Source organism: Amblyomma americanum, chromosome 7 (assembly GCF_052857255.1).
Source record: "Amblyomma americanum isolate KBUSLIRL-KWMA chromosome 7, ASM5285725v1, whole genome shotgun sequence".
Classification (NCBI taxonomy): Eukaryota; Metazoa; Arthropoda; class Arachnida; order Ixodida; family Ixodidae; genus Amblyomma; species Amblyomma americanum.
This window is the reverse complement of record NC_135503.1, coordinates 118,952,910-118,959,034: the sequence shown is the minus strand read 5'-3', so window position 1 is coordinate 118,959,034 and position 6,125 is coordinate 118,952,910. Positions and strand designations below refer to the sequence as shown.

The following is a 6,125-nucleotide window of genomic DNA, read 5'->3' as shown; positions in this document are numbered from 1 at the left end:
AAGTATGAGTACGAAGGCAGCAAAAAGCAGCATTTACCATTCACTGAACTCGGCTCGTGGGGCGTGTATGGTACCTCTTGATGTACTTCGGATGGGGCTGTACAAAAAAAAAATAAACATAATGTTCTGAACATGTACTACGGGCTATATTGAAGTATGAGTACGAAGGCAGCAAAAAGCAGCATTTACCATTCACTGAACTCGGCTCGTGGGGCGTGTATGGTACCTCTTGATGTACTTCGGATGGGGCTGTACAAAAAAAAAATAAACATAATGTTCTGAACATGTACTACGGGCTATATTGAAGTATGAGTACGAAGGCAGCAAAAAGCAGCATTTACCATTCACTGAACTCGGCTCGTGGGGCGTGTATGGTACCTCTTGATGTACTTCGGATGGGGCTGTACAAAAAAAAAAAAACATAATGTTCTGAACATGTACTACGGGCTATATTGAAGTATGGGTACGAAGGCAGCAAAAAGCAGCATTTACCATTCACTGAACTCGGCTCGTGGGGCGTGTATGGTACCTCTTGATGTACTTCGGATGGGGCTGTACAAAAAAAAATAAACATAATGTTCTGAACATGTACTACGGGCTATATTGAAGTATGGGTACGAAGGCAGCAAAAAGCAGCATTTACCATTCACTGAACTCGGCTCGTGGGGCGTGTATGGTACCTCTTGATGTACTTCGGATGGGGCTGTACAAAAAAAAAATAAACATAATGTTCTGAACATGTACTACGGGCTATATTGAAGTATGAGTACGAAAGTAGCCGCTTACAGCAGGATTCACTTGTAGCGGTGAACTTTACTGCTGACTCACTGAAGTCTGCGGAGACTGCTGCTGGGGTACCGAGTGCTGCATGAAAAATCACACTATTATCTGATACAAGAAAAATATTAAAACCTAACTCACCAATGGTTTAATCTGGTTCATGGCGCGCATTTGGTAGCTCAAGGCACTCTTTAGATGGGGCTGAGAGAGGTATGAAACTAATGTAGAAACTGACTATCGGAGCCAAATTCAGCAGGAAATAAAAAAAGATGCTTACAAAAGCGATCCCTCGAAGATGGAACAGGCCCTATTGCTGCGACACTGCATGCAGCGGGCAAGGATGTCCTGGCTGAAGGCGCTGCATGAAAGATCAGAGAGAGGTGGTTTATGAATAGTAAGGATTGCTAATACATTTCGCCAAACGTTATTTCCGCGCCGCATCAGGTAGCAACGAGAATTGAGAAGTAAAATTATTGCAGGAATGTACGAAATTCAGACGCAATTAAAACGGGTACGACTTACAAAAGACTTCATTGGGATTTGTGGCGGGTATCGAGGCATGGAATGTAGCGGGCAGCAAAGCGGAGGTACAAGAGACTGCACGAAAAATCATTTCCTTCATATCACGCGCTCAAAAAAAATGAAAAATTGACGTTTACCATTGGTTAAATCAGGTTCATGGCGCGCCTCAGATAGCTCGGAGCTCCCTCCATCTGCTGCTAATGAACATTGGTTGTAAGAACGCATGACCACCCACTAAATTCATGCGCCATCACAAAGAACATCGCTTACAGAGTTTTTCATTCGAAGAAGAGACTCTGCTCTGGAGACATTGCAGGAATCAGGCAAACCCGCACTGTTTACACTTGCTGCAGAAAAAAAAAATAAGGCGATGAGCTACATCGCTAAGTGACAGAACTGATACGAATAAATGGACAAAGAAAGAAAAAACCACCAATTATCACTCACTTCTGTTTTCCCGAGGGTCAATTCTTAGTCGGGGCGGTTTCCTTGGTTTTACAGCAGGTCTGTGCGAGAAAAGCTTCGGAACCGCATTTGGCTTCAGCTTCTTTTTCCCATATTTTTGCAATATGAGTGGTTCAAACTGATCGTCACTGAAATGTGCCTAGAATGAAAAGCGAAGATTAGGTCTCTCATGAAGGATGAATCAATTTCCGTCAAATGACGCGGCTAAAAATTTATATAGTTAAACAGCAATACCAACTATTTATTCGCATAACCATCCCTGTAATATTCCGAAAGGTACTGAGAGCCCATCGCAGCTAGAACTCCGTATTCGCGCCGAAATAAAAGCTGTTAAAAAATATCTAAGGGTAAGACGCGAGATGCCACGGCTGAACGAAAAATTACAAGAAACCAATAAAAATAACAATTTATGATGTATTTAATTTGAAATCAGTCATCGCAAACTGATTTCACAAAATGAAATAATTCAAAACGAAGATATATATAAAGCGATCTAAATAAATACGAATAAATGACACCTAATTAAGATGTTAAGCAGAAAATTGAAAGGATAATTAGGGGCTCGTTATTATACAACGAAAGGAGCGAGCAGTCTACGATTCCAAGGTGGACGCATGGGGATGTTTTGTTTGTAATGTTTATAGTAGTTTACATTGAGCTGAATCAGTCTTGTAATGATTTGATTGAGAAAGAAATTAAAGTAAAGCGGAAAGAAAGACAACGGGCCGATGGCGGGATGGCGCCATCGGCCCGTTGTTTTTTCTTCCGCTTTACTTTAATTTCTTTCTCAATCAAATCATTACAAGACTGATTCAGCTCAATGTAAACTACTATAAACATTACAAACAAAACATCCCCATGCGTCCACCTTGGAATCGTAGACTGCTCCCTCCTTTCGTTGTACCTAATTAAGGTGATTATACAATACCCGAACGTAGTTCACTGGCTACTTCAGCTCATATCTCGTGATTCCAGATTAAGGAACACTCCTTCCGTAAATTTACTAAAAGAATATTTCTGCATGGATTACACCTCGTCTAGTAAACTTGGGAAAAGGGGGAAAGAGAGAGGTGCCTTACCTCGCACACAACGCTGCTTCTTGTCGGCACGAAGTTTTTTCTGCCGATATAATGAAGCCATTGCTTCGTCTTCAAGCGATCCCGCTTTCCTTGAGGTACCATGAAAACTGCATAGCCATCCTCAGGCCGGTCTGAACAGTTATATGCGCAACACTGTGGCATTTGGCGAGCGCGCCGCAAAGAAAAACAACGTGCGCAAGGTCTCCTTTGCTTGAGTGGGTGAAAAAAGGCGCGCGAAGAACGAAAAGCTTCACAAAGAATGCAAAAAGCGCGCGTGTAACCATGGCGACCCCGGGGACAGCCAGAGTGACCAATTAGCGCGAAGCGGAACGCGCCGCGCGTCTGCGCGCGTTGTCGCGCAGAGGGTGCCCGCGCGGAGATCTGAATCCGAGTAGGTGGCGAGGAGGTGAGGAGAGGAGGTGATGCGGCGGCGGCAAAGTACAAAGCGTGGCGGTACTTTCTCTTTATCGAGGGACTTTAGCAGTTCCGACTGATCCCGTTTAGAGCCTGAAATGCTTTCGCGTTGGTTTGTGGATAAACCCAGACGGCTTGTCATTTTGGTCTGTCAACTTCTTTGTGTAATTGACTAGAAAAATTTGGAGAAACTTTTCCGAGATCAGATGTGCTAAGCGTTTGGCGTGGCTCCTGTCAACACCTTCCGGGCAGCATAGGAGGGGAGAATCTTCAAGATGTGGCTCAACGATTAGTTGTAAGGTTTCAAGAATATTCGATCGTGGAAGATCCTTGAACGCCTTTTCAAAAAACGTCGAAATAATTTCCAGGAGAGCTAGAAATTCTGGCTTTGGATAGTGAAGTTCATCATTCTCCTGGGCACGCGGAAGTTTGTAAAGGGGGCTGTAAAGGGGGCTGCTAGTCTTGTTCGTCGTCACAAGCATAACGCAAGCGTCACACCCAAGATCACTGATAAGTTTGGCAATATAGCCGCCTACTTACACCAAGCCTGAATAAGCAACAGACGCAGGCGGAGCTGGAAGATGTGCTCGCAGAGCTTTCAATTCTTCAACTAAATCTTGGAGAACAGAGGCGGCCGCTTCTTCAGCGTCTTCACCTTGATTAGTGGCTTATTTCGATGGCAGTGCTTTTTTTTTACAATGTGATCCAGAGCTGCTGTAACGGCTATTGCGTCCAGCACGTCGTTACCTCCGCACATAAAGCGCAATTTTCTAAACAATGCCTCGACAGGATCACTGTTGAACCTTCTAGTGAGAACGTAGTTGACGACTCTTCTCAGTAGAAATTGAGTTACCTCCACTGTGGATTTCGTGGTGAAAAGTAGGGCACTGTACGTTTCCTCTGTGAAGTTCCCAACGCCAGTGGCGATGGAACAGTCTTGAATATTCTTCACGTAGCTGCAAAACTCGGTTTGCAGCCACAGTTGTCGGCCATCGTCTTCCTTGGAGATGGCCATTTGGCAGTCACTTCCCTTGTATGTTGTGTCATGAATGTCGCACCATTTCTTCATCACTTTCATGAACTTAATCGTAGATGTTGCGTCTTTGAAAGCAAAGAGAATGGAACTGACTCGCGAGTTCTGCTGGAGGTGCTCAAGAGCCGCGGTGACTTGGGGCGAAACCACCTGCACGGCGCGTAGCATGTTCATTTTCTCAAGGTTCGACGGATAAACGTGCTTTCGTGTTAGATTTCTGGCCAACTTTACCGTCATTTCATTCTGGTGCTCATACAGTTTCTGCACAAATGCTCCGCTGATGACGCCAGTGCCGTCTGTGAGCTCCCGTTCCGAAAATTGGCTGCGGACATTCTTGAAAACATGGCAAGGATCGAAGCTCAAAAAAATTACTCTTTCATCGTCCTGAGGATGCTTCACTATAGTTGACAACGAACCGTTCCCCATGTGCTTGAACATCGTTCTGTTGGCTGAGTAGTTATCCGTAACGATACGAATTACTACAAAGCCGCATTCCTCACCTGCAGAGATGACGTCCTTTGTCCACGCATACAAGTCTCTCCCGCTGAGTTGCTTTGTAAATTAATATGAACATGGTGTCTTGTACGAGCTGACCACTCCGTGGAGCACGAAACATAGCACTCGGTTTGCAAGCGTTTCGTTCTTGGTACGTGGCGCACCGTTTCCTGGCTTGTCTGTGATCCCAAAAACCACGTCGGACTTGCGATCATATATGCACTTTGGCTTTATTGCTGCTTCATCGATTATTAATGACGCCATGTGATGTTTGTGGCTGAGAAGGGAAGCCTCCTGAATTAACCTTCCTTTCATGGCGTTACTCATTCCAGAAGAAGTTGAGCTGGGACCAACGTAGCGCTGAAGTGTCCCCTTGTCGCCTGCTCAGGCCGTAAGGAGAGAGCGAAAGCGCGCGTCAAGACCGGCCCTGCCTCTCCTTAATACTATAGAACTCCTCTATGTTGCCAGCAATATCCTGATTGATCATGTGTAGATATCGTTATTCGTTGATTTTATCATGTTTGCGAATGTATTTTTTGCACATCCTATTTTGGGAGCAGCAATGCACTGGAATATTTGTATAAATGTCATCTTGATGCTGTATTTTTTTCCTGTTGGCTTCTTTTCGCCCTGATAACAACCGATGAAGATAACGTACTGGCGTTTAAATGGTGTTTTCCGCAATAAACTCAGTTGGTACTAGGTGCTCTTTCTATCTTTCTCTCTTCGCGCGTTTTTTCTCTTGCGCCATTCAAAATTATTATGAACTAACTAGTTCAACAGCAGGTACTTCAGTGGTAAGGGGTTGTTCGTTTTCTTGCGCCATTAAAAGGTTTTATGAAGTAAATAGCCCAACAGCATGTAATTCTGCGGTAATAGATTGTTGTGTTGATTTTGGTGTTCTGGCGCATAAGCATCTATGGCTACCATGCGCCAAGCAAAAGGTATAAAAAACTGTTTTGTACAAAATTTTTGACCAAAGTGTATGACGCAGGTGTCAAGGGCTTAAAATGTTATTTTTAGTATCGACTTCATACAGGACAAAAGGTTTAGGATCGACTGTCAGCAGAAGCTTTAACGGTCGGGTGGCCTCTGCGGCCATGCTAGGCTCAGCAAGGGTCTCAAGGCTCCCAACAACTCCAATAGCTACCTCACGCGCCTTGTCTGGATTGAGAAAGTGGCTGATGGTTATCAGTGTAAGTAGAAACCACAGGTTCAGAAAATTAGTTTTTGAAGAATACCTGCTTCCCTTAAAAAGCTAAAAAGATATGGCATGCCAACCGGTCCGTCTTCGCCGAAAGTTAATGCTGGATGAAGAGGAATGTGCTCTTTGTGAA

At 44.3% G+C, this 6,125-nt stretch overlaps 1 long non-coding RNA gene across 2 annotated transcripts; it reads right to left on the bottom strand.

Annotated features, from left to right (window-relative positions):
- Positions 1 to 559: 559 nt before the first annotated feature.
- LOC144099512 (uncharacterized) lies at positions 560 to 1,594 on the bottom strand. Of its 2 annotated transcripts, XR_013307417.1 has the most exons (6): positions 1,573 to 1,594; positions 1,440 to 1,499; positions 1,303 to 1,377; positions 1,058 to 1,138; positions 787 to 864; positions 560 to 703 (listed from the first exon to the last, which is right to left on the bottom strand). It is a non-coding gene; the product is annotated as an uncharacterized LOC144099512 (long non-coding RNA). The 2 variants fall into 2 exon arrangements; XR_013307416.1 differs by lacking the exon at positions 1,573 to 1,594 and having other exon boundaries at positions 1,303 to 1,527.
- Between the last annotated feature and the right edge of the window lie 4,531 nt (positions 1,595 to 6,125).